The 11,806-nt window shown below is 43.8% G+C and overlaps 1 long non-coding RNA gene across 1 annotated transcript in view; it reads right to left on the bottom strand.

The window, feature by feature from the left end:
- Positions 1-871: 871 nt before the first annotated feature.
- LOC116086906 overlaps positions 872-11,806 on the bottom strand; it is a 29,955-nt gene continuing 19,020 nt past the window's right edge. The window contains exons 2-4 of the long non-coding RNA XR_004117181.1: positions 6,546-6,659; positions 2,101-2,145; positions 872-1,430 (exon numbers count right to left, since the gene is read on the bottom strand). This is a non-coding gene — a long non-coding RNA (uncharacterized LOC116086906). The remainder of the gene's footprint in view (positions 1,431-2,100; positions 2,146-6,545; positions 6,660-11,806) is intronic.

Below are 11,806 nucleotides of genomic sequence, written 5' to 3'. Positions count from 1 at the left end.
ATGCCACCATGTTTCTCACCATGATGACAATGAACTAAATCTCTGAATTGTAAGATAGTCTCAATTAAATGCTTTCCTCATAAGAGTTGCCACAGTCATGGTGTCTCTTCACAGCAACAGAAATCCAAATTAAGACATTCCTCAAAAATTGATTTCCCCAATAATGGATTTGTGCCCCAAATAATATAGGAGAGCAGAGAAGTAGTTTTTGCCTCATGTGACAACCCAAAATTATAGCCACATCACAAGGCAAATCTTTAAACAGAATTTTTTTAAACTCCACAAAGCAAAGATGTTTGCTATTAAAAACAAGTCTGCCCCCTGTAGAAGCACAGGTTTTAAATGCCATGGCAGACACAAGGCTGGAAAAGGAAGGAGGGAGAGATGGAAAAGGAAGGAGGTAGATTCTCTCCTGAGCTCTACAAGGGTGGGCCAAGCATTAGGCAATGAGCCTATTTGTTACTTTTTAGTGGGTAAATGGAGGTTCCTCATGCACTCTGTCTTTCTGTCAGACGATGTAAGAATGGGGTGTTTGATGTCCCCCGTGTGATCTATGAATCTGTAATGACTAAATCCACAACTTGACAGGATCTAAAATCACAGAAGAGAAAGCCTCTGAGCATGCCTGTGAGGAATTATCAAAATTAGATTCGTCTCCAGGCATGTGTGTCAGGGATATATCCCTGATTGTGATGATGTAGACAGCAAGACCCCCTTAAGGTGGGGGGCACCACTCCACGGGTTGGATTTTCAGAGCAAACAAAGTGTAAAGTGAGCCCAGAATCTCCTTCTTGACTTTGAAGACAATGTGAGAAGCCTCCCCAAGCTCCTTCCACCATGACTTCCAGACATGTGGACTGTACACTCAGACTGTGAGACAGAATAAACATTTCCCTTCATTTTCTCCAGAACATGTTATCACCGTAACAGGAAAGGAAACGAATGCAGGGGTCCGTGTAGGGAGCAGAGAACTGCTGTATCTTCGGCCAGCAGGAACTTAACTGCACGTTCATATCCTGCCTTGAGCAATTATTCTTCTTCCACTCATTAGCATGCAGCCGCCGATAGAGATTGTGAGCAGCAAAGGTCAAATTATGATTTTTACATGAGATCTTTGGACTCATGAGTCATTCTCCTGGTTGGTGCTTTCAAAAACCAGGAATACACAGGATTTACTTCTCAAATAATTTTCCCCCCACAGAATTTAATTGGTGTGTCCTTTTTCTCCAAAGCCAATTATAGACGGCGATCTTCTCTGTGTATACTGTCAGGCAGCTAGGCTGGGCTTGCTGCAGTTGAGCCTCTAGGCAAAGGACATCTACCAACTCATCCCTCATCTCAGCCCCCAGAGGTAGTCAGCAGAGGAGCTTAGCCATGGAGGAGAGAGAGAACAGGGTGATTCTCTGGTCCTTTATCCACGCTGGGTGAGTCTGAAATCCATAAGGAACAGCTGTAAATGGGCAAGACCTGTGTAAGACAGGGCACATAGTCACCTCTAAAGGGAAGACCACACACAAGGACACCATGCTCAGTGGCCTGTCATGCCAGCCAGCAGTGCTTTCTACTCATTAATCTTAGCATTGACGGGTGTGGCGACAGAAAAGGCCATCTCCAGTGACATTTTCAAGGAATCCTAAACTCTCAGACAGTAATGGATGCTGAGGAAGCAGAACCCCGCTCAGCGTGGAAAGGCAAGCCTATGCCTCTCCTTTATCCCCGCTTTGCCACCCTGCCAAGCACCTTCATCTATCTCCCTGAATATCAAGCAGGCTACAAAGGGCTATTTTAGTATACATGGCATGTAAGCACAGCTCATCATACTTATGTTTAAAGGAATTTAAGTTCTAGTGCACAGTATGAGAGCCCTGTTGCTAGGAAGCCGACTTGCCCTCATGCACCTATTTAACCTATGCATACAGAAGGGAGAGGTATTTAAGTTGTTCTATGAAACTCCAGCTCAGAATTTAGGCACTTTTTATTGTTTCAGTCAAGACAAGACATGGGCTCAAAAACCCAAGCTCCATGCTTTTATCTCTTAAAAAAAAATTTGGTTTATATTTATACAGCATCTTAAAAAGACCAGTAAAGATTAGTACTTACATTGTATGAGGAAATGTTTTAATATATGTGTTCACTGCAAAATGGCTGAAATTAGAAATTTACCACACATATTACTTCACGTTATATTTTTCTATACAGAGAAATATTAGAAACAATAGACTCTGATAGTAGATTTAAATGAAAAATTTAAATCATTTTTGTAAGATAAATATATTAAGGTGTTAAATAGCATTGTAACATCTTCAAACCAAGCACAAGTTACTGAACCCCCTACCCCCATATCTCCCATGTTCTTGCTCCCTCACCTCTCTTATAGCTGCCTCCCAAGTCTCTTTTACTATCTAATGTCCAGTGCTTCCTCTTAGCACCCCTATTCTTTTTATTCTTTTCGATCATCTGTTATTGTCCTCTCTTGGTCTTGTTTTGTCCACCCTTACACATGCTTGTATGTAGACATCTAGACCTTATAGGCTAAGATCCACATATGAGGGAAAATGTGTGCTTTTTATTCTCCTACTTTGCCCTGTTAATTTAAACAATGGTTTTCCATTAGTTGTTCTTTTTGTGTTCCAAACTATTATCTGTATTTTAGCTGATTTCAGTGCCAAGCCTCTGACATACAAGCCATGTAGACAGCATTAAACCAGACTATCTTCTAGTTTTTTTTCCCCTTCCTCTGCCTGTAGGTTTGAGGGATTTTTTTCCTTTTTCATAATAAAAATTCATTAAGAAAGTTGTTCAACCAGAATATATTAAACACCTCTAGCTTGCGGAACCCCCTGGTGCTATGAGATCAGTGGTGGAAGATTTAGATAAAATGGGAATGTGTGCTTGGGGAAGATGTGGAATTCACTGGGGAGTACATTGGCACCAGGCCCTGTGCTCACAGCCACTCAGCTAGATCCGTTTGACCATGTGTAAAATGAGAATAAGATCTTCCTCAAACAGAAACATGACAGTCAGTGTGAAAATGGAAGCCCAGAGACACACAGAACATAATTTAGAGCCCAGAAATCTACTTTTTCACATTTCCATTTGAATCTATCAGTAACATTTAATTAAAAAAATAATAATCCCTCCCAAATAAACATAACCAAATGAAATTTAAAAACACAAGAGCTTGATCTAGCTTTGAAGGGGAAAGATAGTGTGCAGCCCTGCCCTGCCTTTCTAGCAAAACAATAACATTAACAGTGGGAGACTAGCTAGGCTAAGGAGAGAGTGCTCACCAAGTATGCTTAGCTACCTCATATGGACACCCAGAACCAATTAACATGGCAAAATGGTTTATGACAGTCGTCCCAGAACTTAGGAAGTAGGGACAGAAAGAGCAAAAGTTCAAGCTTATTTTTAGCTCCATAGTTTACGTCCATCCCCAGTACATGAGACCATATTAAAAATCCATCCTAGATAGCTCCAAGGTTTCTTTTTTTTTATTTGTTTGGTTTTTTGGTTTTTTGTTTTGTGTTTTTGATACAGGGTTTCTCTGTATAGCCCTAGCTGCCCTGGAACTCACTCTGTAGACTAGGCTGGCCTTAGAAACTCAGAAATCTGCCTGCCTCTGCTGCCCCAAGTTCTGGGATTAAAGGCGTGCACCACCACTGCCCAGCGATAGCTCCAAGTTTACTAACATGAGATTTCTCCTGGACTCCATAAACACCCAAAACCAAAAGAGCAACAAAAACATTTAAACCTTTATCCAGCTTTAACCACTGCTCTGTCATGGACTGCTTCCATGTCCCTTCTGGTCTTTTGCTTGGTCAGCCCCCAGTCTGGCACTTTATAGTGACATACTGCCAGTATCTAACCCTGATGAAATCTTCCCTGATCTGGGTCCTGTAAGTTCTGTGTGAGACAATTTTCAGTCCTGTCTCTGAACCAAAAGTCCATGTATTGCTACCACCCCAACATTGTATAAGAGGAAACTGAGGCACCAGCAGTGTGATTACTTGTTAATGTGCTGTGAGCGGCTCGCACACCCTCCATGAGAAAGTCTCCATTCTCATGTCTTCATTAATGCCTGAGAAAGCTAGAGCACAAAACCAGACAACTTAGCTTTGTCAATAATGTTTTCAGTAAAGGTGGCCAACTTACTGACCTCTGCAACATTTTGTACCAGTGAAACAGCGAAAAATTTCTACCAAGCTTACCTTCATTTTTTTTTAAGCAATAAACCATGTCACTCCTTTATTTTGTATTCAAAGGTAAGTTAAACATGTCAGAACTTATTTTAGTAACTTCAATTTTTTTTTGGAATTTTGTATTAGATATTTTTTATTTACATTTTAAATGTTATCCTTCTTCCTGGTTTCCCCTTTGAAAGAAACCCCTATTCCCTCTCCCCTCCCTCTGCTCACCAACCCACCCTCTCCTGTTTCCTGGCCCTGGCATTTCCCTACACTGGGGCATAGACACTTCACAGAACCAAGGGCCTCTCCTCCCACTGATGACCGACTAGGCCATTCTCTGATATATATGCAGCTGGACCCATGATTCCATGTGTACTCTTTAGTTGGTGGTGAATATTTGTCCAGAAGCTCAGAACACCCAAGATACAATCCAAAAATCACAAGAAACTCAAGAAGAAGGAAGACCAAAGTATGGATACTTTGATCCTTCTTAGAAGGGGGAACAGAATACCCAGGGAGGGAGTTGCAGAGACAAAATATTGAGCAGAGACTGAAGGAAGGACAATCCAGAGATTGCCCCACCTGGGGATCCTTCCCATATACAGTCACCAAACCCAGACACTATTGTGGATGTCAGCAAGTACTGGCTGACAGGAATAATACAGAAGTAGAGACTCACAAGCATCCATTGGACTGAGCACAGAATCCCCAATGAAGGAGCTAGAGAAAGGACCCAAGGAGCTGAAGGGATTTGCAGCCACATAGGAGGAAGAACAATATGAACTAACTTGTACCCCCAAAGCTCCTAGGGAACTAAACCACCAACCAAAGAGTACACATGGTGGAACTCATGGCTCGTTTGCCTTTATGATAAATGAACAAAAACAAACAAAAAACAAAAAACCCAGCTCAGTGTGAAGATACGGATATGCCAGATTCCCGGTCCATTTTTTCTAATTCTGAAAGCCATGCTATGGGTTCTGAAATGACATGGTTTTTGCTCTTCTGCATTTGATTCCTGACAACCCTGCCATGTTTCTCAGGAAATGTGAGCCAAATGAGTTTTGAGTACATTTAATATTTATTTTCTACCTTAGATGAAGAGTCAGAAGAAGAAAACTGAGAAAGCTGCTTTCCAGGTGAGGATGTTGCCACGTTCTTCTGAGACTGATAGCTCAGCTCCTGCTTCTCAGGGTTCAGGAGCAGGCTGAAGTAGACCCAGAGCCCACCTTCAAGGAGCCCCTCAGTCCAGGAGCTTCCTGTGTCCTGCCTCTTCCCTCCATTCTCACGCCACTTGCTGTGAGTCCCCAAGTGGCCAGCTGACCAGTTAAGGCAAAGGAAGAAGTCTCCACAGTTGCCAACTTGACTACTGAGAGAAGAACTAAAGACAGACTCTTTGTCATCCCTTCAATGGAAGGAGCCCAGGTCACAGCTTTCTACTTACCCATGTCCCTGTGACACCACACAAAAACTTTTACAAACTTATCTGTCTTTATTCAACGGACAAAGTTAAGGCTCTACAAGTAGATTTTCATTTGATCATACTTACTCCTCTCCACTCTTTCCCATTTCTCTCCTTCTCTTAATGATTCCCACCCAATCCTGAGTTAGTCCTCCATTTACATGCACATCATATACATGTGTTTATACTTGTATATGAATGTGTACATATATAAGCCCAGTTCTGCTTATGAGAGAAAATGTGCAATTGGTCTTCCTGAGTCTACCATGTTGTCCTAATCATCATCTCCAGCTCCAATCATTTTCCTGCAAATGACACTATTCTATTCTTTTTTAGAGTCGAAGAAAAACTCCATTTTTTCCCATTCACCTGTTGAAGGGCACCTAGGCTGGTTTTATAGCTGACAGTTTCAGATAGAACTGCAAAAAGCAGTGGTGGATGTGCATAGGGGTGGGTGTGCAGGGGTGGATTGTAGGGGTGGGTGCCCAGGGGTGGATGTGCAGAGGTGGATGTGCAGGGGTGGGTGTGCAGGGGTGGATATGCAAGGGTGGATTGCAGGGGTGGATGTGCAGGGGTGGGTGTGCAGGGTGGATGTGCAGGGGTGGGTGTGCAGGGGTGGATATGCAAGGGTGGATTGCAGGGGTGGTTGTGAAGGGGTGGGTGTGCAGGGGTGGATATGCAGAGGTGGATTGCAGGGGTTGGGTACACATGGGTGGATATGCAGGGTTGGGTGTGCAGGGGTGGGTGTGCAGGGGTGGATATGCAAGGGTGGATTGCAGGGGTGATTGTGCAGGGGTGGGTGTGCAGGGTGGATATGCAGGGGTGGATTGCAGGGGTGGGTGTGCAGGATGGATGTGCAGGGGTAGTTGTGCAGGTGATTTAGTATTCTCTACCTGATTCTCATATGCAGTTCTCACTGTAGGACAGTAGGGCTCAAAGGGTCTCAGTTGGATGGAGCTGGGTGCCTGTGTTCAGGTCCATGCTGGATGTTGTCACTTCTTTAGGATCTGGAAGGGACAGGAACAAGGGTGAGTGGGTAAGCGGGTGTGACAGTGCAGTTAAGTCACTATGGCGCTGTGTGCTGGTGAACTCTCACGGGTGGTTTTGTTATGTTCCTCAATATTCTGAGAGCGCCTAGCCTAGACCAGAGAAAAGGAAAAGATGGGTCTCAAACGGGTGTGACTGATGGAAAGTAAAGTGTCACCCCGAGAACTACAGATGGAGAAGTGCTTCTTGCAGTTGAGTTGTGTGGACGTTCTGAGCCTCAGGTCTCTTCATTTCCTTGTTCCTCTCGCTCCACAGAGACTCCACCCTATCACACTGAGCTTGGCTGTAGCGGTTCCAAGCCCCTGTGTACAATTAGAAATTGCCAGGTGTCATGGCAGTGTCGTCTAACAGGCCAGCAACAGTAAAAGTCATGCAATGCTGTACTGCACAGCAATGGCAGCATTGATATCTGCCTCAGTTGCAGGATGAGGTAGTTAATGATGCTCCTATTAACACAACTGTAACTGTACATGTATATTCTAAAATAGAGGTCATGAAATTAAGGTCACCAGATCAAATGTGGCATGCATAATAGAAGCACACCCTGTGCTCTTTATTTGCATGTGCTTTGTGACTGTTTCCACTTTAAGACAAGCAAACTTGAGTAGTTGTTACAGAGGGGAAATGTATAGGGGTTAGGTCTCAGATTCTGGGCTTCTCCCGGCAGCCATCAGTCCCTACCTGTTACAACCTTCTGGATTGTACACCTGCTCCTTACCCTAAACTTCTTCAGCCCATCCATTTTGGCTACACTGGTCCCTCTCCATCTTACCATCCTGCCTGCTTACCTTCTGCCTCTTCCCACTTCTCTTTTTCCCCCTCTCTCTCCTTACATTACCTGCCTCAGGGTCCTGTTCACTCTGGATCTTTCCAGATGCCTCTCTCTTATATTTACAATAAACCTTCTCCTCCACTATACATAAGAAGTCTTATCTTATTTCTTTCTCTATTTTTCCACTCACCAGGCAGCCAGGTGTTTTTCTTCCTGGACTTCTGCAGAAGATGTCTGTAAACTCACAATTGAGAAGCTTGTTTTGTCCTAGAGACCTTATTTCTTATTGTTGTGAGAAAACTCCTGACATAAACAGTGTGAGGGAGGGAACTATGTATTTTGTCTTCCAGGCTGAGGTCCTTCGTCTGTGGCCCAGGATGAGGCAGCCAGAGCATGGCAGAGACTGCACACCTCAAAGTGGATTGTTCACTGTGGACTTCTCCTTTGCTTCTGCCCAGTCCCCGCCATATAGGATGTGCTCTTCACATTTGAGATGGGTGTTCCCCTTTGTCAGTTACCTCGGGAAGTGTCCTTCCAGACAAACCAGGTACAGGAGGCACACAGGCACACCAGACACACCAGCCACACCAGCCACACCAGCCACACCAGCCACACCAGACACACCAGACACACCAGACACACCAGACACACTGGTCACACCAGACACACCAGACACACCAGGCACACCAGACACACCAGACACACTGGTCACACCAGACACACTAGACACACCAGACACACCAGGCACACCAGGCACACCAGACACACCAGGCACACCAGACACACCAGACACACTGGTCACACCAGACACACCAGACACACCAGACACACCAGACACACCAGCATTTTACTAAGCTCCTAGGTGCTTCCCAAGTTAGTAAAGTAGGGAAAGGTCATAGGTATTTGACCCTGTTTCAAGACAGTCATTGTATTTTCATTTGTCCCTTCTTAGGTCCTCAGTAACTGTGAAATTGTTTCTGTCCGATTGGTGAAGTGGAGAGTGGAGTTGACGGATTGAGAGTTCAGCCACCAGAGGTCAATTATGACTTTGTTTTGCTTTCTGAGGTTTCAGTCTTTGTGAGCTGTTCTAGGGACACAGTTATCATCTTACATTCTTAACTGGTGGGTTCTCAATGCCTGACTGAGGCTTTTAAAATGTGCTGTGTAGACACAGTGGGTGTGTAATTTGGGGACTGCCTTAGCCTTGAAAATAATTGTCCATGCCAGTTGGGTAAACTTTCACTCTCCAACCAGGTTCACACCCTATCTCCCAGCCCAGATCCCATCCCCCCACACACACACACTCACTCTACCCCCAACCCCTACAGCAATTACAGCTGCCTGAAATAATGCATGGGAATTCCAGATGAACTTCTGTCTTCTTGTGTGATCCAAGCTCTCTGTAGCGAGACCTTTTGTTCTGTTTGCCTCAGTAGCCCAGGGTTGGAAAAGCCTGGCTTTTACATTCCTCATAGTAAAGGGTACAGTCCTATGCTGGCTATTTTTATGTTAACATACAAAAGCTAGAGTCGTTTGGGAACTGGACTATCAGTTGAAAAAAAATGCTACCCTAAGCTTTGCCTGTCAGCAAGTCTGTATTGCTTTTTCTTAATTAGTAATTGACAAGGTTGGGCCACGCCCACTGTGGTTGGCACCACCTCTAGGCTCCTGATACTGGGCCCTGTAAGAAGTCAGGCTGAGCAAGCCATGGGGAGCAAGCCTTGGCAAGCAGCACTCCTCCAAGGCTTTTGGATCAGCTGCTGCCTCCAGGTTATTAACTTCTGTTCCAGTCACGGCTTTCCTAGATGTGGCTGTTTAAACCAAATAAACATACCCTTTCCTCCCCAGTTATTCCCCAGCAAAAACAGCCCTAACTAAGACAAGTTTGTATTTTTCTTTTTGTCATAAAATATAACATCCTGGCAAGTTTTTAACTTTTTTGTTGTTGTTGTTGTTCTAAAATATAAAATCCTGGCAGAGTGGGTTGCACAGCAAAGAAAAAAAATGCCTTTGTTCATTTAACTACACTGGAAAAAGTCCTTCTTGAAATCTGCAGTCTGAAAAAGGGGGTTCATTTGCTGCAATACAGTGTTCTGCAAATTGTCAGGATCCCTCTTGTGGGTGCTTAGTTGGATACACTGGGATCCATGTGGGGACTGCAGGGCTGAGGCGCAGGGCACAAGCCAAACCAGGTTGTTTTCACTTACCTCCAACACCAAAACAAGTTTCTCAGAAGCCCCTCCAAGTGTTAATGGATTGCTACATTCTGCCCCCTCGTGGTCTAGAAAGCTAACAGCATGCAGTGATGAGCAAAATTACCTCACATTTAAAAAAAAAAATTCTGACAGTATTTCTATTTCGTAGGACAAATATCATCATCTAACTGCTTTCCGTCTCCCTTTCTCTTTCGACTTCAAAAATAAATTAACATCTGAGGGAGAGGAGTGTAAGAAGGCTACCAGCCAGGGAAAGTGAGTGAGAAGGGCTAAGGAGGATGTTTGAAGGAAAAATCTGGAATTTTTATTAAAAAAAAAAAATCTATTATACTTATTATTTATTTACACACACTCACATGTCAGAATACAACTTTCAGAATGGATTCTCCTCTCCTTCCACCAGGTGGATCCTGGAGATTAAACTCAGGTCCCTGCAGTTGGTGATTCCCACCCTTCCCTGCTAGGCCTTCTTGCCATCCCTATTAACCTATTTTTTAAAGTATGAATTTTAAAATAACTAACTCCCTACACTCCCAGCCCTTCTCCACCCACCCACCTCCATCCACTTCTCCCTTTCTCTTCAGAAAAGAGGACGCCTCCCTTGGATAACGACCAGCCTTGGCATATCAAGTTTCAGTAGGACTGCGCCTTGAAGAAGTGCATCTTCTCCCACGGAGGCCAGAAGAGGCAGCCCAGTAGGCGGGGAAAGGGTCCCAGAGGCAGGCAACACAATCAGAGAGGGCTCTTCCCCCTGCTGTGTGAAATAGGGCCTTAGATTAGTCCCACGCAGGCTCCTTGGTGGGCGGTTTAGTCTGTGAGCCTCTATGGGCCAGGTTGGTTGATTCCAGTGGTATCCGTAAACCCTCTCAGAGCCTGATCTTTTATTCTGGGCACATTTAGCCAATTTAGTTCTAAGACCCACTCTACAGAAAACCATATGTTTACTAGAATATACGTAAACCACCCTGCCGGTCAACTCCGGTGTTCATCCTACAAAACTTAGGGGATTCTGTTTAGAATAGCCCTACATTCCCTAAAGAACTGACTGAGTGAGCCAACTATAAGCCAACTTTTGGAAGCTCTTCTATATAGTCTTGTTTGAAATATCTAACCCATGACAAGACAGCCAAGGAGAGGTGCCAGCTGAGGTATCTCTTGGGGCCTTCAATCTGTAATCCTATAAATCCTGTGAGCCTCTAAATCACAGGCCGATACAGTTTCCACTAAAAGTATTCAGGATGTATGTTTATGAAGAATGTATGGCTCCTCTGAGGAAATTTTTTTTATTCCCATTTTTAAGTTGCATTACTTTATCTTACAAACAGTCTTTGCTGTTACGCAGGCAAGGGAGAGCTTTGTCTGTTGGTGGAATCTTATTGATGCCAAGTATGATACCAAGTGGTTTGAAGTATATATTCTAGATAGATTACCCAAGTTCAGATTGCAACTTAATATCTCATACTGTGAGCAAGATATTTTACCATATGTGCCTCAGTTGCCTTGTTTGTAAGTAACTGTTGATGTCTATAGTACCTCTCTCACAGGGCAGTCATGAAAGTAAGAGAAACCCACACATAGTGAACATTTTACAAAATAAACCCTTAAAATTGGCACATAGTAAACAGGCAAGACACTTTACATTTAGTAATCATGAAAGCTAAAAATATAGCCACTCAAAGAATCAGTGTTAATGAAAATATCTGAAATGAAATAAAACACATTTTGCATAAAGACAGCTATAAAGGGTTCTTCTTGTCAGCTTGGTTAGACAAGGAATCAACTAAAGATTAACTCCTCCAGAATGGGAAGTACCTTTATTTATGGTGGGCCCATAAATAAAGCAGAGCTGGTTTTGCCTGCCTGTCTTTGTTCTTTGCATATAAGTGCATCTACTGTCAACACTGCCATCCTTGGCTGACATCAAACCCAGCTTCTTTGGCTTTCCAAAGTTAACTAAAAACAGCTCTCCAGAAAGCCTTTAGGCCATCAACACCACATTAGGACTCCACAGGCATCCAAATTTGTAGAATAAGCAGCTTCCAACTCAACAGCCTCTTCAGCATTAAGAGTGCCAGTCCACATTATGGAAATTGATCTAATAAATCCACTTTGGTTGGTT

This window comes from Mastomys coucha, unplaced genomic scaffold (genome assembly GCF_008632895.1).
Source record: "Mastomys coucha isolate ucsf_1 unplaced genomic scaffold, UCSF_Mcou_1 pScaffold13, whole genome shotgun sequence".
NCBI lineage: Eukaryota > Metazoa > Chordata > Mammalia > Rodentia > Muridae > Mastomys > Mastomys coucha.
This window is presented reverse-complemented; position numbering and strand designations above follow the sequence as displayed.